Below are 26,528 nucleotides of genomic sequence, written 5' to 3'. Positions count from 1 at the left end.
CAAATGGTAAATCTCTAATGCAAGGGATTGGTATTTCAACAGTTCATTCCAATTGTAGTGCTATTTCATCCTGTTTGTTTGATCACTTATTTATTTATTCAGAGATTTATTGAGGAATTACTCTCAGATATGGTACTGTTATGTTTGTTGCAGTAAAACCAGACAGACAGAATCCCTGTGACTTGGCTCTTGATTTCTTATTAAAATCAGATGACTTTCCTTTGTCTCAAACAACAAAGGGAATTGTATTCATGTTATTGCAATTATAGTAAAATAAGTAATGAAAGTTCTTAGCGATGATGTTAAATATGAGGTTTTGAGTGACCAGTTCTTAGTACTAGTTTAATATTTTCTGCGTATGTATCAATATATTCTTAAGATATTTTACCTAAAATCTGCTACCATTTTAAAAACCTAAATGCGATTACACACACTATTTGTCATCAGCTAAATGTTATATAAACTTTCCCTTTATTTCATTGATCGTAAAATACATGCTTAAACACATATCAAACAAAAATCTACTTTACTTTTTTTAGAAAGTTGTACATTTTTTTCTGACCTATGAAGAGGCAGAATTTTAAAAATTGGTTTGGACACAAAAACCTATTTCTAGTGTCTTTGTTTCCTTTCCATAAATCATTGTTCAGAATGGTGAGCCAATTTACTATTAGTTTCACTGATCCTTTCCACTGATCTTACATGACTGTAAAGAATTTTGTCAAAGGCTTTCCAAACATCTAAGTTTAAAATCCTCTTTAACTCCTTTCCCACATTTGTCTACCTGGAGTGAAGTCCCTGAAGAATTTCACAAAAGTAGTGAGTGATTCCTTTTATTCTCTAAATGTGTGTTGTCTGTTCTTAATCAAGCTGAGCTTTTCAAAGTGGTCCTCATTTGATCTCTAAAAATAGTTTCTAAAAGTTTTCAACATAACAGAAGTTAAAGGAAGCTGTCTGAAATATCTAAGTGTATGTCCAAGACTGCTCTTCAGTTAATGTTTTGTTTTGGTCACAAATCAAAAGGAATATTTTCTTCATAGAAAAAATATAAAATATTGTAATGCCAACAACAACATGCCTTTTTAACTAAAATCTTAAATTGGTTCATAAGGATATTTTCAATTTCCTATTAATTGATTATCATATTTTGTTATATTTCATTGCCATTAGGCAACATCCTTTTATTTTCTTCTGACACAACGATGGGTCTATTGGAGTAGTTCTGAATGGAGATAGCCATTACTGAGGGATGAGGAAAAGAGGGAAGATCAATGTTTGTCAAAGATATTTCTCGAATCTGTTAAAAAGCTACTATTGTTTTATAGCAATTTACTCTAAATCTATATTCAGTAACGGATATACATCCACAGAATTCCTGTAATTTTTTGAAATATCTGATAAAAGTCTAAGGACCCCCTCTTTGCTCAGAATAAATGTGTGACTTTGGACAAATATCTTATATTTTCTAAGCCTCAATTTCCTCCCTAAAGGCAAGTAGACAATTTAAGAAACTTTAGAAAATAGTGCAGGATAGAGATGATGAGATCATAATGAATGTCTGCCTTGAAATTACTGTTTTTTTTTTCCTGTCCTATGTGTTAAAATGGACTTAGAAGTTTTATACAGATTTTCAGTCACACACGTTCCTCAGTTTTTATCTTTACAGGGATTAACCTGATCCTATAGATATGTTCTCCCTTCTCACTACTACCCCAACCGCCCAAAAATATTCTTCATTTTTTTTGGTAAAAATGCTATTCATTTTTTGTTAAAAATAACTGCATTGGTGGATGACTTTACATGTATATGGTGACCCTCCATTTATCCTCCATTTGAAGGTGACTTTTTGTGTGCCATACTCTGTATATTGAGAATGAGAGAGAGTCTTTTGCCCTTGAATAGCTTGTGACTCATTCAGTTATTTTTTTAGTGAAATGTTAGGGCATTGAATCATAGGTATATACCTTGAAAGAAAAGCCAGTGATTAAACAGCCCTACTTGACATGATAATGTTGGGTATTTTGAACCAGCAAAATGCTAAAATATACTTACTAACCAAAAAAGAAAAATAGTTCTACTCTGCCTACACAGCACAGTTGTTCAAAGAGGGGATAATAGATAAGGAGGTTCTTAGCCACACACTATAGTTTTTGTGAGATTTCTTAACTTAGGCTTTTTGGGACCAATAAGGCTTCAGAAATAGGCTTCAAATGATCCACAGTCTTGCTAAAATTGTACATAAAATCAGGTGTACATGGAATTCTGTCCTATGAAAATAGTTCATAGCTCACATGACATTTACCATTTATTATATCTCACACAACATTTACCATTTATTACATCTCACACACATACATAATAATATACTAATAACCAAATTCTTTTACTTATTATCAAAATGCTTAATTGTCTTTAATAACCTGAGAGAGAAGTAATATGAATATAATTCTACATGTTTCATAGATTAAAAAAGTAATATGTATAATACATACATGTTATATGTTATACATATTACTTATATGCTGTTCCCTAATGCATTACCTCAAATTTCATTTTTTTCTAGTATTGACCTTTACCAAGCCAATTTTAAGCCAGTGCTTATCCACATATTCGTTTAATTGTGTTCTAATTTCCTATCTATTGCCTGAGAAGCCTAGGTAGCCCAAAAATGGAAGAACTATGCTAGCTATCAAATTTTGATCTCTAGCACATCAGCTTGGGAGGCTGTCTACTGAGCTGGAAGGTCATTTAAATTTTTTCTCATTTTCAAATACTAACATTTCACTAAAGAGAGTTACAGGCAGAACACATTTGCCATATCAATGAATAGAAAAAAATGAACTCTTCACTGATTAGAATGCTACCTATTATGTACAGAATAAGAAAGTATGTTGGGAATGATATGTGTGTAGTAGACTAAAAGTTGCAAAAATATCCCATACTATTAAAACTAGAAAGGAGGAATTCATATGCACGAGAGTGATAACAGGAAATATAATTCTAACACTGAGGGCAGAAAGTCATTTGCCTATTAACTACCTATTCCTTTTAGTACAGGAGCAACAAGAAACTATTGCTCCACATTTGAGGAAATTTAGCTTTACTTTTTATTATCAATTTTTTAAATAAACAAATGGAATTAGATAACCAACAGTCTTCTCTCCTTTGATTGAAAACTGAGTAACTAGCTGCTCACTGTAGGCCAGCATAATCAACACTGGTATCTCAAATTGTGAAAGTTTTGCTTCACTTTGAGTCTAAATTTAATTATTGTATTTTTTCTTTATTAGTTCCAGAATATACACCATTTAAGAAAATATGTATGAGTCTAAATAGGTTTAATTCTTTCAGACAATAAATGGTTGACATGATTTTTCTGACAGTTGTGACCATAGTTTGCGATAGGCATTCTACTTTTCATATTGATTTAAAATATATTATGATGCTCAGAGATGAATATATACATGGCATATACAATATGTATCTATATAGACAAATATATAATTGTAATCCCAAAGTCAGTATTATTTTAAAACACTTTAATGTTCTTTACCTATGTAAAAACCATCAGTACGCTTGATTTATTTTTAGCAATCAAGTAGAACTTTAGATTTTTCCACATATCTAAGCCAAAAAAATCATTTTATTACTTTTAAATGCTATCTTGCTCATTTTTATGTACAGTCTGTCTCTTTTAATCATTTTGATTATTACAGTTTAATCTATGGCATCAGCTAATTAACTAACATGTAGCAAATGAGCACCTATTATGAAACAAGCATTTTAATAAGCAATAAAAGTAACAGGTAATATGTGCTATGGTTCAAGCTTTTTTATAGAATTTTTTTAATTTTTAAAACAACCTTATAAAATATATATTGCCATTATTCCTATTTAAAAGATGGAAAAACATAAAAAAATCACAAAGGACTATTATGAACAATTATATGACAACAAATTGGATAACCTAGGGCAAATGGATGAATTACTGGAAATATACAATCTACAAAGAATAAATCAAGAAGAAATAGAAAGCCTAAACAAACCAATAGCAAATAGAGATTGAAGTAGTAATCAGAAACCTTCCATCAAAGAAAATTCCAGTACCAGATGGCTTCATAGCTGAATTCTATCAAACATTAATAGAAAAATTAATATCAAACCATCTTAAACTCTTCCAAAAAGTAGAAATAGACTGAATGCTTCCAAACTCAGCCAGCACTATTTGGTTAACAAAGCAAAAACAAGAGTGTCAGAACATGAACAAATATAAATAATATTATTTTATTTTTTCATAATTTATCTAAAAGATAACTGAGCAAAGGAATGATAACAATGCAATGGATGCTTATAGCATAAACATACACAAAATGAATGACCATAGTATCAACTGGAATGAGAGAAAGTAATTGAGAATGCTGTATTATTAGGCAACTGCATTACATGTGAAACAGGATAGTGCCTCTTGATGGTGGATTTAGATTCTTTTAAAATGTATGTGGCATGCCACAAAAAGAATAAAATACTTAGGAATACAGTTCACCAGAGAAAGATCTCTACAAGGAGAACTACAAAATACTCCTCAAAGAAATCAGAGATTACACAATCAAATGGAAAAATATTTCATGCTCATAAATAGTAATAAATAATATCATTAAAATGGCCATACTGTTCAAAGCAATTTATAGATTTAATGCTATTCCTATTAAAGTATTATCAACATTCATCAAAGAAATACAGAAAACTATTTTAAAATTTGTATGGAACCAAAAAAGAGCCCGATTAGCCAAGGCTATCCTAGGCAAAAAGAACAAAGCTGGAAGCATCATACTACTGGACTTCAAATTATACTAAAGGGTTAACAGTAACCAAAACAGCATGGTGCTGGTAGAAAAACAGACACATAAACCAATGGAACAGAATAGAGAACCCAGAAATAAGACTACACACCTACAACTATCTGGTCTTTGAAAAACTTGACAAAAGCAATGGGGAAAGGATTCCCTATTCAATAAATGGTGCCGGATAACTGGCTACCATATGCAGATGACTGAAATGCCATCCTTACATCATATACAAAAATTAACTAAAGATGGATTAAAGACTTAAATGTAAAACCCAAAAGTATAACAACTCTGGAAGACAACCTGGGAAATACCATCAAGATATAGTCACGGGAACAGATTTCATGACAAATATGCCAAAAGAAATCGCAACAAAAGAAAAAATTGACAAACAGGATCTAATTAAACTAAAGAGCTTCTGCACATCAAAATAAACTGTCAACAGAATAAACAGACAACCTATAGAATGGTCAAAAAATTTTCCAAACTATGCAGCCAACACAGGTCTAATGTCAAGTATCTATTAGTATATTGAGCAAATTTACAATAAAAAACCAAAATACCCCATTGAAAAGTGGGCAAAGGACATGAACAGACACTTTCCAAAAGAAGAGCATGTGGCAAAAAAATGTACGAAAAGAAGCTCAACATCACTGATCATTAGAGAAATGAAAATCAAAACCACAACGAGATACCATCTTACACTAGTCAGAATGGCTATTTTTAAAAAGTCAAAAAATAACAGATCCTGGAGAGGCTGTGAAGAAAAAAGAATGCTTATACGCTGTTGGTCGGAGTGTAAATTAGTTCAGCCATTGTGGAAGACAGTATGGTGAATATGCAAAGACCTAAAGGCAGAAATACCATTTGACCCAAAGGGATACAAATTATTATATTATGAAGATACATGCACATGTATGTTAATTGCAGCACTATTCACAACAGTGGAAACAAGAAATAAACCTAAAAGTCCATCAATGATAGACTAGATGAAGAAAATTTGGCACATATGCATCATGGAATACTATGCAGCCATGAAAAATAATGAGATCATGTCCTTTGCAGGGATATGGATGGAGCCTGAGGCCGTTTATCCTTAGCAAACTAACACAGGAACAGAAAACCAAATACCGTATGTTTCACTTGTAAGTGGAAGCTAAATGATGAGAACACATAAACACATAGAGGGGAACAACACACAATAGGGACTTTTGGAGGGCGGCAGGAAAAATAACTAATGGGGACTAGGTTTAATACCTAGGTTATAAAATAATCTGTACAACAAACTCCGTGACACAGGTTTACCTGTATAACAAACCTGCACTTGTACCCCTGAATTTTAAGTACAAAATAATAAAATAAAATAAAATAAAATAAAATAAAATAAAATAAAATAAAATAAAATAAAATAAAATGTATATTGCAAATCTCAGGGAAACCAAATTTCAAACTAAGAAATAATAATAATATATCAAGAGATGATAATATTGAATTATATAAAATGCTCAGTTAAAACCAGAGAAGGCAGAAAAATATAAAACAAGCAAAAGAATATGCACAACAAATAGAAACATTACAAAGATAGTACATTTTATCCAAACAATATCAGTAATTGCTTTAAATATAAGTGATCTAAATACTGGTTAAAAGGCAGAGATTGTCAAAAAAGATAAATATTAGTACCTATCTCAAATTATATATAAGAATTTTATAAAATTATCTTTAATACTCTAAATAAATTACAGTATTCTTAATACTGAATTGCACAGAACGTTATATTAATAGTAGCAACAACTTTTAAGTAAACGTCTAATAATATTCCAAATAGTTTGAAAATTTTTAGAAATATTAACATTATCTTTTCTTTTTTTGCCCTTTTTGGGTTTTGTTTGTACTTTTTCTCTCTTATAATCCCTAGCTAAACTATACTCTTGTCTCAGTCATGATTTAATACAGACAACTACAACAAATTCTTCTAATGACTTCATTGATCAGCCACTATGCGACTTCCAAACCTAACAAGTCCTTTTAGTTATGCATAATATTCTCCATGATTTCACTCTCCCTTCTTGCTGAATTAGCATTACTGATATTAAAATTTGTCTAAATTAGATAGAATATTGAGATTTTTCAATAGAGTATTCAGTTAATCTATAATAGTCATAAAATTTATTTCAGAAGATCATCTTTAGATAATTTTATTGTTGCTTACTGCTAATACACAGAGATTTCTAAACGCTGTCTAGAAAACTATCAAGGTTTCATAAATTTAGTAAATTAAAATTATATTGTATTATTTTGTCATCAAACAATAAATAATTCATGTAATTTATAAGATTTATAAGAAAATTCAATAGCTTTCCATTTGAAATAGGCATTAATTTTGTTTCAAAGACTATACTGTACAACTCTGTTTTGTTTTACCAATCATATGTATGTTTCTTTTCAATTATTCCTTTTTGTTAGTTTTTAATATGTGCAACCATTTTTGTTATAATCAATCTATTTTCATCACAAAATACATTTCTTTGAAGGAAAATGTTGGTATCTCTGCTATATATTATTACATATTTTTAATTATCTTCAGTTCCAGAATTTCCAAATTTTATTTTTAGCTCTAGCAAAAATATTTGCCTATCAATATCCAAATAATCTACGAAGTTTCATTTCAATTCTCACCTACACAAATTCTTAATTATCTGTAATGATTGTGATTTATCTAAATACATTAAAATTTTTATTGACAAATAATTTAAATCTATTTATTTAATTGATTTAATTGATTATGTTATTCAGAGATAATCGGATTTCTTGCCATAGAATAGATAAGAGGAAATTACCTAGAAATTTGTGTTTATTTTTTCCTGGTACTTCAAACCATTTTCCCAGCAAGTCACTGGCACCATATGTACACAGTTCAATAAGGTTTTCATATAAATATACCTTGAAGAAAACTTTCCAAAATGAAAAAGTATATAATTTTAGATGCTAATCTGTTCAGTTCCAGAAAATCAAGAAAAAATGCAGTATTTTTAAAGTCTTGAAATTATCATTGTTGTCATTATCAATGATTCTTAAGGAAGAGCAGAGTGTTGTCAATGTGTGGAATTTTATGTCTTGATTTAGAAGTTTTCGGAAAATATTTTTTAATTTCAACTGACCAAAGTTTTGTAACAAGTAGAGCCATAAAAGTAGACTACAATGGTGTGGCTATATCAATATTATTATTTTATTACAATTAAAAATTTCAAATTTGAAAATGCTCAATTATTTCTAACTACAGAGCAGTTTTTTTAAAGTTCTGAATTTTTTTGTTTTATTAGATTTAATTAATAAAATATTTTTTAACTTTATTTCCTAATTTCATTGCTTCATTGTATGAAATTTATTTATATATTTCCCTAATTTATGATTCTAATTATTATTAGTTTTTAATTCAAACATGGGCTTTAACAGAATATAAAATGTATTTTGGTAAGAAATGTAAAAGTTTAACACTTTCAACTTTTAACAGTACAGGTTTTGAGCACAATTATCAGACATTTACATGATATAGATAAGCAACTGTTTTTGGTTGCAGTAAGTAAACTGTTTTTCAATCCAGAAATATAAATTATTATATTCTGTAGTAACTTTTTTCACAGTATTTCACAGGCTTTTTAGGTTCCTCTGATTTGTGCAAAATGTCAGTAGGTGCTCCAGGCTCTTCATTACTTAAACCATTAAAACCCTCTACTCTGTTTTAATACAGACTCAAAAGACATATTTAAATGGAACTTTAGAAATGTATCCAAGTTTCATTGTCTTTTTATTCTAGACATTTGTGAAAGCTAAAGTATTTAGTTGAAGTAACAGTTGCATAGTTTGAGATTAATGATATACTGGCAAGTTTTCTAATTTAGAGAAATATTTTACTTTATTTTTACTATTTATTACTTTTTATTTATTTTTTCAATTTCAGTAGCTTTTGGGGTATAAGTGGTTTTTGGTTACATAGATGAATTGCACAGTGGTGAAGTCTGAAATTTTAGTGCATCTGTCACCTTAGTAGTGTGCATTCTATTCAACATACAGTTTTTTCCCTAGCCCCCTTTTACTCTCCACCTTCTGAATCTCCAGATTCCATTATATCACTGTGTACGCCTTTGGATACTTATACCTTAGTTCCCACTTATAAGTGAGTACATACAGTAATTTTTTTTTATTTCTGAGTTACTTCACTTAGAATAATGGCCTCCAGCTCCATCCAAGTTGCTCCAAGAGACATTATTTCATTCATTTTTATGGCTGAGTAGTTTTGCATAGTGTATATATACCACATTTTTTTATCCACCCATTGGTCAACAGGCACTTATGTTGGTTCCACATCTTTGCAACTGTGAATTGTGCTGCAATAATCATACACGTGCAGGTATGTTTTTGATACACTGAACAGTGACACCCAGAAGTAGAATTGCAGGATTGAAAGGTAAATCTACTTTTAGTTCTTTAAGAAATCTCTGTACTGTTTTCCATAGAGGTTGTACTAATTTACATTCCGACCTCTGGTGTGTAACTGTAGCATTTTCAGCACATCCATGCCAACATCTACTGTTTTCTAACTTTTTAATAATGGCTACTCTTCCAGGAATAGGTGGTATCTCACTGTAGTTTTAATTTGCATTTCCCTGATGATTAGAGATGTTGAGCATTTTTAAAATATGTTTGTTGGCCATTTTTATAGCTTCTTTTGAGAATTGTCTATTTATGTCATTTGTCCACTAGAATTATTTGTTTTTTCCTTGCTGATTTGTTGGAGTTTTCTGTAGATTTTGGATATTAGTCTTTTGTCAGATACATAGCTTGCAAATGTTTTTTTTTTTTTTTCCTATTCTGTGGGTTTTCTGTTTAGTCTGATAATTATTTCTTTTGCTATGCTAAAGCTTTTAAATTTAATGAAGTCTCATATATTTATTTTTGTTTTAGATATATTTGCTTTTGGGGTCTTACAAACTCTTTGCTTATGCTAATATCCAGAAGAGGTTTTCCTAGGTTATCTTCTAGAATTTTTATTGTTTCAGGTATGACATTTAAGTCTTTGATTCATCAGGTGAGAGATTGGAATCCAGCTTCATTCCTCTATATGTAGCCTGCAGCTTTCCCATCATCATTTATTAAATATGATGCCCTTTCCCTAATTTATGTTTTGGATGCTTTGTCAAAGATCAGTTGGCTCTGAGTGTTTGATTTTATTTCTGAGTTCTTTATTCTGTTCCATTGGTAGATGTGTCTTCTTTTATAATAGTATCATGCTGTTTGGGTAACTATAGCCTTGTAGTATAATTTGAAGTTCAGTATCGTGAGACCTCCAGATTTGTTCTTTTTGCTTAGGATTGCTTTGGCTAGTTGGGCCCTGTTTGGTTCTAAATAAATTCTAGCATTTTTTTCTCAAATTTTGTGAAAAATCATGTTGGTATTTTGATAGGAATTGCATTGAATCTATAGATTGCTTTGGGCAGTATGGTCATTGATACTTCCAATCCATGAGTATGGGATGTATTTCCATTTGTTTGTTGTCATCTATGACTTTTTTCAGCAGTGCTTTTGGTTTTCCTTGGAGAGATTTTTCACCTCCTCGGTTAAGTATATTCCTAGTATTTTTGTTTGTTTCATTTTTCTTTTCTTTTTTTTTTTTTTTAGCTGTTGTAAAAGGTTGTAAATGTAAAAGGGATTGAGGTTTTCTCTTCTTTTTTTTTTTTTTTTGGTTGGGGGAGGATAGGGTCTCACTTTGTCACCCAGGCTGGAGTACAGTAGTGCGATCTTGTGAACTCGACTCACTGCAACCTCCGCTTCCCAGGTTCAAGGTATTTTCATGTCTCAACGTCCCGAGTAGCTGGGACTACAGGCCCACATCACCACACATGGCTATTTTTTGTATTTATTGATAGAGAGGGAGTTTCACCTTGTTGGCCAGGCTGGTCTCAAACCGCTGACCTCAAGTGATCCATCTGTCTCAGCCTCCCAAAGTGCTGGGATTACAGGCTTGAGCCATGGTGCCTGGCCCTAGGGATTGAGTTCTTGATTTGATTATCGCTTCATCATTGTTGATGTAGAGCAATGCTATAGATTTGTGTAAATTAATTTTGTAGCCTGAAACTGAAACTTTACTGAATTTATTTATCAAATCTAGGAGTCTTTTGGAGGACTCTTCAGGGTTTTCTAGGTATATGATTGTATCATTGGCGAACAGTAATAGTTTGACTTGCTCTTTTCTACTTTGGATGCCCTTTGTTTTCTTCTTACGCCTGATTGCTCTGGCTTGGACTTCCTGTATAATTATTTTAAATAATAAAATAATAAATAAATAATATATAAACATTCCAGAGCCTAATATTGAATGTGCTGATCTAGCAGAAGGGATTGCAACCTTTACCAATAATAGAAATCCCATTGTTACTATCCTTCAATACCTTCTAGAATATTTTCTTATAGCAATTATTTAATATTTTTATTTAACTATCAATAATGAACCTTTTTATTCTTCTCTATTTGCCTAATATCAGGAAAATTAAACAAATGATCTACTGTTGTGGAATGATTGCATATCATTTATCTTAGACACAACAGTTAAGTACAATTTGCTTGGAAATTTTATCAACTCTAAGAATGAGTATGGGTTTCATAAGACTCTTGTGAATATTTTTCTAATCCTGAGGAGGAAAAAACATAATGCATAGTCTTCATTATTTCTGACATAATATGACTACTGGCCTATTTACTTCTGCAAGAAATTTTATTTGTGTCCCAAAATAAAATTTTCTTTTGAATATAAATGCCTCTGAATCTGATTTATGGTATCTGCACATAGAGTTAGCAAAATTAAAATTATGTTTATAAATATTATATGAATATTAAAATTAAAAAGAACCATTTTAATTGAGAGAGAAAATATAAAATTATTATATACAGTAATATATTTATATTCAAGGCATTTGAATACATTTAATTCTTAGACTCACAGTTTTCCTCAAAAGGATGTCTTTTTATCTACAGAGAAAAATATTCTACAATTTGACATGTATTTTACCTCTGTTACTTTATGATTTCAATATTTAAAAAAAATTATGCCTCTGAGTCTGTGAAAAGGATAATTGACATTAGTTAAAATATTTTAAATTTTTAATATATGACCAATATAATTACTTTATAATTATTTGAATTTGAAGGGTCCCTAAAAGAAAATGATACATTAAAATATATTGCCTCAACTGTGTTCAAAGAAAACTTCTCATTAATGAAATATCAGAATAAAACTAGTCAATATAATATGGGCTTATGTCGTATATATTATTTAATCAGATAATTGAAAGAAATCAAGGAGAGATTAAAAAAAAAACACAGGTCAAGATAACCTGTTCTAGAAATACTTATGCTTTGCTTCACAGGCTGTTGTGAGAGTTTGCATAATTTTATTATCTTAAAGTTTACCTTTTCTACTTTGTAAATTTTACTTTCCACTTAAAGTTTGTAGCAACTGAAGAAGCATTACAACCTAAATTATAGATTAGACATTACGACACCATTGTTAGAAGAAACTATACAGAAAAGAAACAAAGCTAAAGTAGACTAATTGTAAACTCATTAATACCAAATTGATTCAATGGCAATTTACATTTTGGAAAATCCCTGGTTTTTTTTTTTTTTTTTTGTATATCCAGAGACATTATCATAGATCCATGTCAATTAACACATGTGCACACCAGGGAGGAGATACATCGTTTATGCATATAAGCAAGATGAATCAATTTCACAATTTTACAAGTAACTGGTGGATAGAGGGGCATTTTTAGGCATTTTCATATTATCTATAGCTCTTTTTTTAGTTCTCAATTCTCAAAGGAAAATTATTACCCGATTATTTAAGGAATGGGTTCCTTTTGGGATGAAGCATAAGTAATTTGTATATATCAAACATGAGTTCCATCATATTAAACTCACCTTTTAAAAATGATTGTCACTGGAAAATCACCAGAAATATCCTTCACCTTCAAAATCACTTGATATAGCAAAGCCATACATACCGACTTCTGCAGATAAAGTTTATAAAGAACTCAAGGTGAAGAAAAAGGCATGAATAAAACAAAAATTTAGTCATTCTAAATGCTTTTATCTTCTCTAGATGTGAATTTTCATGTGTCTGTGGCTCATTTGTTTTTCTAAACATCAACATTATTTCAAATGATTTCAAATTAGCTAAGAAATCATTTAAATTTTTGTCACATGACAAGTCTAACATTTGCTTCAGGAATTTTCATTTTTATGTATACAAACTTAAATTTTGTATATTTTTTTATAAAATAAATTCATGTATAATAAATATAAATGTATTACTAACATGTCCTCACTCCGCCTTCTTACAATTTTATCTGTTCTTCACATTTACAACTTGAATTTTCCCACATGAAAGAAAGGTACAATTTTTCTATATTTTGTGGCACTCTTCTCATAAGCCTAATTAGATTTTTTTGAACTCATGGAATTAATCTATTCCTTGTGGAAGAATATTTGCTCAGCTAAAATCTAGTTGAATACTATCTTATTTTAACTTAGAAGAAGGGAAATTGACAGAAATAAAGATATTCTTTGAAACCAATGAGAAAAAAGACACAACATACCAGAATCTCTGGGACACATTCAAAGTAGTGTGTAGAGGGAAATTTAGAGCACTAAATGCCCACAAGAGAAAGCAGGAAAGATCTAAAATTGACATGCTAACATCACAATTAAAAGAACTAGAGAAGCGAGAGCAAACACATTCAAAAGCTAGCAGAAGGCAAGAAATAACTAAGATCAGAGCAGAACTGAAGGAGATAGAGACACAAAAAAACCCTTCAAAAAATCAATGAATCCAGGAGCTGTTGTTTTGAAAAGATCAACAAAATTGATAGACCGCTAGCAAGGCTAATAAAGAAGAAAAGAGAGAATAATCAAATAGATGCAATAAAAAATGATAAAGGGGATATCACCACCGATCCCACAGAAATACAAACTACCATCAGAGAATACTATAAACACCTCTATGCAAATAAACTAGAAAATCTAGAAGAAATGGATAAATTCCTGGACACATACACCCTCCCAAAACTACACCAGGAAGAACCTGAATTGCTGAATAGACCAGTAACAGGCTGTGAAATTGAGTCAATAATCAATAGCCTACCAACCAAAAAAAGTCCAGGACCAGACGGATTCACAGCCGAATTCCACCACAGGTACAAGGAGGAGCTGGTACCATTCTTTCTGAAACTATTCCAATCAATAGAAAAAGAGGGAATACTCCCTAATTCATTTTATGAGGCCAGCATCATCCAGATACCAAAGTCTGACAGAGACACAACAAAAAAAGAGAATTTTAGACCAATATCCTTGATGAACATCAATACAAAAATCCTCAGTAAAATACTGGCAAACTGAATCCAGCAGCACATCGAAAAGCTTATCCAACATGATCAAGTGGGCTTCATCCCTGGGATGCAAGACTGGTTCAACATTTGCTAATCAATAAATGTAATTCAGCATATAAATAGAACCAATGACAAAAACCACATGATTATCTCAATAGATGCAGAAAAGGCCTTTGACAAAATTCAACAACCCTTCATGCTAAAAACTCTCAATAAATTAGGTATGGATGGGATGTATCTCAAAATAATAAGAGCTATTTATGACAAACCCACAGCCAATATCATACTGAATGGGCAAAAACTGGAAGCATTCCCTCTGAAAACTGGCACAAGACAGGGATGCCCTCTCTCACCACTCCTATTCAACATAGTGGTGGAAGTTCTGGCCAGGGCCATCAGGCAGGAGAAAAAAATAGAGAGTATTCAATTAGGAAAAGAGGAATTCAAATTGTCCCTTTTTGCAGATGACATGATTGTATATTTAGAAAACCCCATCTTCTCAGCCCAAAATCTCCTTAAGCTGATAAGCAACTTCAGCAAAGTCTCAGGATGCAAAATCAATGTGCAAAAATCACAAGCATTCTTATACACCAATAACACACAAACAGAGAGCCAAATCATGAGTGAACTCCCATTCACAATTGCTTCAAAGAGAATAAATGACCTAGGAATCCAACTAACAAGGGATGTGAAGGACCTCTTCAAGGAGAACTACAAACCACTGCTCAACAAAATAAAAGAGGACACAAAAAAATGGAAGAACATTCCATGCTCATGGATAGGAAGAATCAATATCGTGAAAATGGCCATACTGCCCAAGGTAATTTATAGATTCAATGCCATCCCTATCAAGCTACAATGACTTTCTTCACAGAATTGGGAAAAATCAATTCAGCAGTCAGCTGTGACACACAAATGGCTCCCAGTAATAGGGTGAGGATGAGCCAAGTACAGATGCAGGTACGGAATGAAACATTTTGATCCCTCTGTGTGTGGCAGTGCATTGGGATAGCTGCAGTGATTGTGGTATAGCTCGCTATGGGTAGGGAGAAGTCTCTGGGGAATCGCAGACAAACATGGAGACTCTAGACAGTTTGGGACTGAAATGCACGGAGTGTTGCTTCTCAAAGTTGGTTTGTCAAGTGCTATAAGACTTAGGTGAATAAAAAAAGGGACTCCCTTAGAGACGTTTGCAAAGAAGAGTAAGACCTCGTTTATCTGGCAACTTCCATTGTCCAGAGAACACAAATGAGGTAAGTGAGCATGAGAGCCTCTGAGCAGTCTACAGATGAAATAAACACCATGCCTCAAGGTTCATTGTTATTGGGAACAACACACCTCACAAAAAAGACTTTTCACACTTGCTTTAGGATCAAAGCTAGTCAATTTGGTTATTTGATTTCCTGGTGTGGTAGTTCAGTTTCAAAAAAGGAGTCTATTTCTTCAGTCCTTGAATCTAGTCCCGCTTAGTGACTTGTTTTACCCAATAAAAGGCAGCAAAAGTGACAGAATGTCAGTTCTAACCTGCGAGAGTTTTGCATAATTCTGTTCTCTCTCTTGGAATCCCACTATCCCCATGTAGAAAAGGTCAAACTAGCCTGCTGGAGGGTGAGAGACCACGTTAAGGAGCACTCAACTGTCCCAGCTGAGGCCATCCTAAACCAGCAGAAGCCAAACATGTGAGAGAGCCCAGCCAACATCAGCAGAACTGCCTAGCCAACCCATAGCCACATAGAGAAACATGGCTGAGACCAGTGAAGCCAGGTGGCACATAGACATGTGAGCAATAGTAAAAGCCTATTTTTTTAAGCCACTGAGTTTTGGGGTGTTTTGTTACTCAGCAACAGCTAACTGATACACCTGGTCTGCTAGAGATTGGAAAGCAGGGGTTGGGTAGAGAGAGGGAAGGGTTAGTAGAGACAAGCAGACAAACAAACAACTAAAATGCAGAAACAGGAATTCAAAGAATATTATCATTTGGGGCCATTTAGGGAAGGGGAAGCAGTTTGTGGCACCTTATAAGATCCTGACCACTGGCAGTTTTAAAGTGTAATAGAAGACTACTGACTCTGAGTCATCTAGAAAAATGAAGTGAAATGTAGTGTCCTTGTTAGGAAGTCAAGTGGATGAACCATATTTAAGAAAGACTGCCATTAAAAAATAGTTAAAATATAAAAAGAAGGGAAATTGAATTGAAATGCTTAATTGCTTATTTCATCTTTTAAAAATGAAGAAACACATAGATGTCCTAAAGTAGATGTTAAATTATATTTAATTTGGTAAGATTTCAAAAGAAAAGGTCTTAGTGGTTGTTTCAAGGATTTTTTTTTAAATGGCTAAAAATCAAATTTTAAGTTTGTGAATGTCACCTGAGAAAGGTTTGCTGACTTAACAAGATTTATTCTCACTGAGTACTTGTGAGACATATGGTTGGCATCTATTATGTCCTGCTTTTTCTTTCACTCATACATGTCTGCTCCACTGCAACAGGAGAAAAGGTGAAATAGTAAAATTTTTAGAAAGACAGTCAGTTTATTGTTTACAACTAAAGAAAAATATATGTATATGCTATCGTGACAGATATGTGTTAATGTCTTCAAGAACACTGTTCATATTATCATATGCAAATTAGTGCAGGGCACCTTTGTTAGATGTATTTATGTTGGTTCTAGTTTTCTTCTAGTAATTAGCATAGAATCACCAAACAACACTCCATTTAGAGAAAGCGGATTTTAAAGCAGAGATGTTTTAGAGATTTTAGAGATTCTAGGAGAGATACTTCTAGAGAGTCTGCTTTAGCAAATCTTACCGGAGGAGATACCTTTAAAGTGTGTTAAAAGAGTAATGCCACAAAGATTGCTTTTTATTGTGAGAGTCTTTTATTTTTTTTTCTGTGATCATAATGTTAAGTTGTAGGCACCAAACTGGTTCACTCAGAATAATTCAAAGGCTGAATTTCATGGTAAAGTAGACTCATAGTAAGTCAGGATAGAAGAGCATCTATAATACTTTATAATCTTTTTCCTAGAAAATAGTTTTTAATTAAGAAAAAAAGCAATTCACATTTTCTTGAAAATCAGCAATGGGCTTAAATTTGGATAAATGTAAATGATCAGTCATTTGGAGAAATATAAATAATCATTCTGAAAGAAACATTGTGATCATTTTTAGAAATTACCTAAATGTCTATTGTATTTACTGTCAGTGCTCCGCTCTAGCAGTGTCTCTTGGCTACTTTCATCATTTTAGTCACACTTGACTCCGTGTTTTCACTCCCAACAACTAGCATCTGTTTCTCTTTGTTGGAGGTTGGCCTGAGTCTGATAGAACACCCTTTGGACTTTTGTAGAGAGATAACATTTCCTGGGAATTTGTGATCACCCTTCTCTCTCCCTCCACAGGCCTTAAAAAATGACTAACCAATTGAAGTGGTACAAACACTCCCCTTGATTCTGGCTGTGAGCTACTAAGTTTCCTCTCTGGGATTGGGGCAACTTTACCTACTGAAAGACACTGCTTGATATTGTCCTTTATTTGTACTACTTCTATTCCTGTCCTAGTTTCCCAGGGTTTTGTTGTTTTCCAGGAACACTTCCTAAGAAGCTACCTTCAGATTAAACTTCTTGTCAAAATCTGCTCCTAGGCAAACTGATTTATGTGTCCAGATATAGAGATAATGATGATTATAAATAGATATGTGAATAGGTGGATATACAGATGGAGGTAATTAGTTTCCTAGAGCTACTATAGAAAGAACTCCAGACTAGTTAGCTTTAAAACAACAAAAATTTATTCTGTTTAAGTTCTAGAAGTTAGAGGTCTGAAATCAAGGTATCAGTAGGGTCATGCTTCCTCCAAGACTCCAGGAAGAATTTCTTCTTGCTTCTTCCTAGCTTCTGTTGGTGGCCATCAATCTTTGATATTCCTTGGCTTTCAGATGTGTTACTTCAATCTCTGCTTCTGTTGTCACACAGTGCTCTCTCTATGTATCTCTCTTTTTGTAAGAATAATGACTGATGTCCTTATTGGATTAAGGTCACACCTGACTCCAATAGGACCTCATCTTAACTATTTACATTTGCAATAATCCTATTTCCAAATACTATCACATTTTAAGCATTGAGAGTTGGGACTTCAACATAATTTTTTGGGGAACACAATTCAACCCATAATAGATGATAGATAATAGATAGATAGATAGATAGATAGATAGATAGATAGATAGACAAGTAGATCACAGACAGAAATATAAAGATGTCATTCTAAACAGTTTTATGGCTCATTATTTTTTATTATCATATCATAAATATGTTTCATGCATTCAAAGAATAAGCTATATACTGGGTAACAAGTGTAGGTGAAGAGTGCTGTGGTGGGGAGCTTATATGCAACCCCACGCCCCTTTCCCTACTTTTTCCCACTCCTTACAACTAAAATTTTACTTAGTAACTCACTAGAACTAGCCTATTACCCTAAGAAATATTTGCATTCCAGCCTGGGTGACAGAGTGAGACTCCATCTCAAAAAAAAAAAAAAAAAATTTGCATTTATGGAAGTATTTAAGGTACTTACCTATTTTAAATAAAAATAAAATAAAATAGTACACATAAAAAGAAAAACTCTATACCAGAGTAAAGCCTAGTCCTAATTGATTTGTTATAAAAACTATAAAAAGAAAAAAACTTAAAAGCCAACATTATAATTTAAAAGAGGACCCATTATTAATCTGTTCAGTGAATTAATTTTTTCCTGGTTCAGTTTTGGAACAGTGTATGCATCCAGGAATTTATTCATCTCTTTTAAGTTTTCTAGTTTGTGTGCATAGAGGTGTGTTTGTAGACGTGTTTGCAGTAGTTTCTGATGGTTATTTTAATTTTTGTGGGATCAATGGTATTATCTCCTTCATTTCTAATTGTGTTTATTTGGATATTCTCTCTTTTCCCCGTTATTAATCTAGCTAGTGGCCTGTTTTGCTTATTAATTTTTTCAGAGAAACAACTCCTTGATTCATTGATCTTTTGAATGGATTTTTGTGTCTCAATTCTTTCAGCTCAGCTCTGATTTTGGTTAATTTTTGTCTTCTCCTAATTTTGGGGTTGATTTGTTCTTGCTTCTCTAATTCTTTCTGTTGTGATGTTAGGTTGTTAATTTGACATCTTTCTAGCTTTTTAATGTGGGTATTTAGTGTTACGAGTTTCCCCCATAACACTGCCTTAGCTGCCTCTGAGAGTTTCTGGTGAGTTATATCTTTGTTCTCGTTAGATTCAAAGAAATTCTTGATTTCTGCCTTAATTTCATTATCTACCAAGAAGTCAACCATGAGCGTGTTTAATTTCCATGTAATTGCATGGTTTTGAGCAATTTTCTTAGTCTTGACTTCTATTTTATTGAGCTGTGGTCCAAGAGTGTGTCTGATATGATCTTGTGGTTTTTTTTTTTTGTATTTTCTAAGGATTGTTTTATATCCAATTATGTAGTCAATTTTAGAGTGTAGGCCATGAGGTAATGAGGATAATGTATATTGTGTTGTTTTTTTCTTTATTTTATTTTTTTAAGAGACAGGTTCTTGCACTGTGTTGCAGGCTGGAGTGCAATGGCGTGATATGGGTCACTGCAGGCTCAAGCTCCTGGATTCAAGCAATCTTCCTGCCTTGGCCTTCCAGGTAGCTGCTACAACCAGTGCATGCCACTATACCCAGCTAATTTTATTTTTTATTTTTGTAGAGACAGGGTCTCACTGTGTTGCCCAGCTGGTCTTGAACTCCTGACCTCAAGCAATCCTCTCACCTTGGCCTACCAAAAAGCCTGAATTACAGGCAGAGTAATTTTGGGTCTTGCTATTTTATCCAGCTTGCTATTCTGTGTAGTTTTACTGGGGACTTCATTTCATTTACATTCAAGGTCCATATTGATGTGTGTGGATTTGATACTGTCATTGTGTTGTTAGCTGGTTATTATGCTGGCTTGTTTGTGTGGTTGTTTTATAGTGTGACTGGTCTGTGTATTTAAATGTGCTTTTGTATTAGCTGATAATGGTTTTCTTTCTATATTTAGTACTCCTTTAAAGGTCTCTTGTAAGGCAGGTCTGGTGGTAGCGAACTCCCCCAACATTTGCTTATTTGAAAATAATCTTATTTCTCCTTTGCTTAGGAAGCTTAGTTTGGCTTGATATAAAAATTCTTGGAAAATCTTTTTCTTTAAAAACATTGAATATAGGTTTTTTTGGCTTGTAGTCTCTTCTGGCTTGTAGGGTTTCAACTCAGAGGTCCAACATCTCTTAAAGAAAATGAGGAAATGGAATAATAAAGATTAATAAATCAATCAGCTAGAACATAGAAAATTTAAAAATGCATAAACGAACCTTGCAGGTGACTTTGGAAAAAACTGCTAGTTGTTCCCAAAAAACTAGCTAGTTGTTGTTTACTCTCTATGAAGTGGCTACACTCTCTGGGGTATATACCCTGGTTCTTTCTCATGGTTGAATAAGAATTCAGGACAGGGACACATGTGGGTGGGTTAAGGAGTGGAAAGTTTAATAGAAGAAAGGAGAGAAGAGAGAGGCTCCTTGCAAGACAGAGAAACCTCTGAAACAGCGGGAGGCAACGAATCTCTGCAGATTTTATAGGCAGGCCGGATAAGGCAGTATCTCATTATATAGGGCTCACAGATTGGTTCCATCAGTCATGAAGTCTACATAGTGCTTGAGGAAGGCTGGTTGTCCCGCCCAAATCTTATTATGCAAGTGGACTTTCCAGTTGATTGGTGCCATCTTGTCTGCTTCTTACTGTACATTTGGCTGACGAAGAGAAGGGGAGATGGAGCCGCCATCTTGAAAACGTCTAGTCCTTAGCTCCTGCCAGCATTCACCCGTGCAAGCTCCCAGCTTGCAGTCTGCTCTTTGCTAGAAAATGATTTGGGGCTACTTTTCATTAAAAAGAAAGGCCTTACCAAGGATTCCCATGCCCTTGCTATCTGCCTAAGTAATTCCTTCTTAACTCCTATATCATCTAGTTGTTTACACTCTCCATTCTTCTTTAATAATAGAGCAATTATTTTTAGCTGGGTGCATTACCTTGCCACTTCAACAGGGATTGTATGTCCTAACCTCTCTAACAGCTGTGGTTGGACGGTAAGATAAGGCAGGGTATGTATAACTTTCAGGAAATGGCTTTAAGGAGAAGGTTCAAAACTTTATCTTGCTGTTGGAAAAGTGGGTATTATGTTTAAGGCTTAAGGATTCCTTTCGTCTCAAATGTAGAGAATGATGGTGTCATTACATATAGGGAGTTAGCCGTTTGTGATGATATAGTCTCCATTGCCAATAGTGGAGTGCTCACCACCAAAAGTCTGTGTTGAAAAGAAAGTAACTGCTCTCTCCCTCAGCCACTGTAACTTTAAGTGTTTTATGTCGGAAACTAAAAAAACAAAATGTTTAAAGAATTTTAAAAAGATGAGTAGGCCAAATTATAAGTTAGAGATGAAAATGACATATTAACATACATAAAAATAAAAATATTTTCAGAAAAAAGTCGTTTACTAATGCACTGAAATATTTTTGCAAAATTTAAAATTTCCTACAAAAAGTCAAAATTAATTAAAAAATTTAAATCCAAATTAACCAGTAATGATGATGATGATGATAGTGGTTACACTAACTACTAATTATAATAATAAGATAGTCACATGTTGCTTAACAACAAGGATACGTTCTGAGAAATGCATCATTAGGAAATTTTGTTGTACAAACACCATAGAGCATACTTAAATAATCTAGGTGGTATAACCTACTATGTACATAGGCTATATGGTTGAACCTATTACTTCTAGGCTAAAAAGTTGTTCGACATGTTACTGAATATTGTAAGCAACTGTAACACAATGCTATTTGTGTAAACTAAACATATATAAACATAGAAAAGATACAATATAAATATGGTATTTTAATTTTATGTGACCACTGTCATATATGGGGACTGTCATTGGCAGAAATGTCATTATGTGGCAAATGACTGTATATATATATATTTTTCATAATAAGATAGTTTTTAGCCTTAAAAATTTACAAAATCCTGGCATTTGTGACAATAAGTGAAATAAGCCAGACACAGAAAGACAAACACTGTATGATTTCATTTATATGTGGAATCCAAAATAGTCAAATTCACATAAGCAGAGGGTAGAATGGTGGTTGCCAGAGTCTTTATAGGAGGGAGAAATGGGAAGATGTTGGCCTAGGGCTGCAAAGTTTCAGTTATGCAAGATGCATAATTTCTGGGGATCTAATGCACAGCAATGTGACTACAGTTAACAATGCCATCATATACTTGAAATTTGCTAAGAGTATACATCTCAAATGTTCTCACTAAAAAACAAACAAAAATGAAAATAAAGGAAAAAATAATAAAGATGTGAGATGATATTTTAAAGAGCTCAATTGTGGTAATTATTTCACAATGTATATCAAAATATCAAGTTGTACACCTTAAGTATATACTTTTTGGGGGTCAATTCTACTTCAACAAAGCCAGATAGAAAAAGAAATACCCAGCATAAATATTTTAAAAATGACGTTACAAATATAGTTGAAGATACTAAAAGACAAATGTATAGAAACTGTTAAAACAGTATTTTATTATAGAAAGTTATGAGAGAAAAAAATCCAGGTGAAACAATAGACTGCTGCGAAATTGTAGAAGTAGGGACTGTGTATAAAGATTTGCTGTGGGACGTTTAGGAAATACCCTTTTTAAAATGCCTATGCCACCTTTGCAGATCAACTGCTTTGAAAAGATATATATATTTTTTACTGTATTAGTCTGTTCTCCCACTGCTATACATTTTTCACCTGAGACTGGGTCATTTATGAAGAAAAGAGTTTTAACTGACTCACAGTTCTGCAGGCTTAACAGGAAGCATGACTATGAGGCCTCAGGAAACTTATGATCATGGAGGAATGTGAAAGGGAAGCAAGCACATCTTACCATGGTGGAGATGAGATTTGGGTGGGGACACAGAGCCAAACTATATTATTTACTTTTACCATCAACATTATTTTTAAACAATTATCTGCTAAGCTTTTTGGTAAGCACTTGCCATAGGCTGTCACAGTTAATTTTTCTAAGAACCTTATGTAGCCAACTGCTAGCAGTTTGGCTGTTTCACAGGTAGAGAAACAGGTTTATTGGGCTTAAAATGCCTTACAGAAGGATAAACACCTAGAAATTTAGTAGAACAAGTATTCTACATAAGAGCTCTCATTATGGTCCCTTAACTAGTAATTCAAAAGATGTATTATGAAAGTTATAGTCAAATTGTTCACACATTTCAGCATGGGTAAAATAACTTCATCTATGTAATTGCTGGTAAGATACAACTCTATACTTGTTCATCAATCAATATATATTATGGTGTTGGAATGCTGTATATGGAATTGCTGATTTAAACTAATGACAAATTTTCCTTTTGGATTCTTTAGGAAATACTTTAGAAAATATTCTTAATTATTCACAAATGTTATTACTATTAAAGGTACATGGATATATTTGGCTACAAATAGTATCCATTTAAAAAAATATATCTGGACTTTGAGTGATAGTGATTATGATCTCTCAGTTGTACACTTATCCATATACTCATCCAGGTATATACATTGAATATGTACAGCTTTCTGTTTGTCACTCATACCTCAACAAAGTAGTTTTTTAAATGTCCGGAAAATGAAAACAGTTATATACAAATATGTATATGTATATATATGTATATGTGTGTGTGTATATATATATATATATATCTCATTCCAGCAGAAATGTTAGTTTATTCTAAGTAGTGAAGTGGAGATAGTTAATCAATATAAGGGACAAATTTGTAATTATCAAATTAGAATTGACTAACATTGTGATGGTTAATTTTATGTGTGGACTTGACACGGTTAAGGGATGCCCAGACAGCTGCTAAATCATTATTTCTGGGTGTGTCTTTGAAGATGTTTCTGAAAGAGATCAGCATTTAAATCAGGAGATTATGAAAAAAGATCCTCTCCCACTAATATGAGTGTGCATCATCTAATTCACTGAGGGCCCAGATAGAACAAAAAGGCAGAGGAAGGGCACATTTGCCCTTTTCTTGAGCTGGCACATTCATCTTCGCCTGCCCTTGAACATTGGAGTTCCTGGTTCTTAGACCTTCAGCCTGGGACTAAGAGTTACACTATTGACTCCCCTGGTTCTCAGGCCTTAAGACTCAGAATTACAACACCATCTTTCTTGATTCTCCAGCTTGCAGAAAGCACATCATAGGACTTTACAGAATCCATAATTGCATGAGCCAATTCCAATAATAAATTCCCTTTTATATATCTGTATACGTTCTATTGATTCTGGTTCTCTGGAAAACTTTTATATAAACCTATATATTCCTCTACTATTCAACAATCAGCCAGCACTTTCCTCTAAAGATTGAGAGGAGTGTTTGAGCAATATCTGCTTTTAGTACTCACTAGAAAGGCTTTGCCTCCCAATGAGGTACAAAATCAGTTTCAAAGCAGATGAAGGAGCCCTAATTCCAGTGAGGGTGTCTTCCTGGCTTGGACATAGGGTGGCTTCTTTCTATCTCCTCATATTTCTGTCCATTTCCTCTCAGTGCTCTGTTTCTCCATATTTATTTTGGAGTGGTTTCTGGACAGTCTAACACACCACAGTTTAATATTTTTCTCTTTATGGTTTATCTATAAGCACCTTCTTCCAAGAAACAGAAATTGGAATCTAGGTGTTCATTTCAACACCTAGGAATTTTAGTTGATCTGTCATTTTCCAACATACTTCTGAACTGTCTTTTTACCTTACATTGTATGTGAACAGCCTGTATGCAATATGGTATCCTCTAGCTGCGTGTTATTGTTTTCTTGGAATTTACAGATTTTTAAATTCAAAGTCGTTATGATACAATCTATTATTTTTCAGCAAATATTTATACTGCTATTGTTTTGCTTTGTGGAAGGATGTAATTCCTATCCCTGTCAATGTTGGATACACAGCTTGCTTTGGCTAAAGGAATGTCATGGAAGTGACATATCTCATGTTCAAACAGAGAATTTATATATGCTTCGGGGTTGTCTTGAGGTCTTTTTTTTTCTTTTTGTTCTTTTTTTTTTTTTTTTTCTTTTGAGACGGAGTCTCACTTTGTCGCCCAGGCTGGAGTGCAGTGGCGCAATCTCAGCTCACTGCAAGCTCTGCCTCCCGGGTTCACGCCATTCCCGGGTTCACGTCATTCTCCTGCCTCAGCCTCCCGAGTAGCTGAGACTGCAGGCGCCCGCCACCATGTCCAGCTAATTTTTTTGTATTTTTAGTAGAGACGGGGTTTCACCGTGTTAGCCAGTATGGTCTCGATCTCCTGACCTCGTGACCCGCCCACCTCGGCCTCCCAAAGTGCTGAGATTACAGGCGTGAGCCACTGCACTCAGCCACCTTGAACTCTTAAAGGCCTGTGATTCACCATGAGAACAGCCCATGTCCCACATGTTCTGGCAAAAACACTGCCACTGACCTACAGATCATGAGCAAGAAATAAAGGTTTGTTGTTGAAAGACACTGAGGTTTTAAAGTTGCTTTCAATATAGCATCATTATTGTAAAATAGAAACGACATGTCTCAGAGTATAAGAGAAATAGAAACAGCATGTCTCAGAGTATAAGAGATCCAGATATTTGCGATTTTATTCACAACAACTCCTGTTACCACTAAGTGAACATCAGGTGAGTTACTGAAAAGCTCTTTGAACAGGAAAATTTTTGGTAAGGAGCAACTCATAAACGTAATGCCATAATTTACATTTTTGCAAGATGCTACTTAGACAAAGGTTTTGGGGGTCAAGAAATGCATGCAGGTGTACAATATGAGGGTTAGGGTTTCTCCTCTCAAATGTTACTTTCTGGTACTGTAACATTTGGCTTGGTCTTCTATATACGTACATAATTCTTTATTTAAATTTATTTATCTCTTCAGACACTGTCCTTTCTAAAAATGCTAATTTTGGTTTAATTATTCGGAAGCACTTTATTTACCACTTTTTTTCCCCAAGGATTCCTTACCTTGGAAATATTATTTTTACTTCTTAAGACACTGTTTCTATTCATCCTCATGAAGCTAACTTCTATTATTATTCACAGTGCAGCAGAGGCAGCAACTCCTCAGGGAGGCCTTTCCTCTCTATTCTTATATAGATACCTTGTCTCAATAATATTCCC

Source organism: Hylobates moloch, unplaced genomic scaffold (genome assembly GCF_009828535.3).
Source record: "Hylobates moloch isolate HMO894 unplaced genomic scaffold, HMol_V3 SCAFFOLD_31, whole genome shotgun sequence".
In the NCBI taxonomy this organism is placed as follows: domain Eukaryota; kingdom Metazoa; phylum Chordata; class Mammalia; order Primates; family Hylobatidae; genus Hylobates; species Hylobates moloch.
This window is presented reverse-complemented; position numbering follows the sequence as displayed.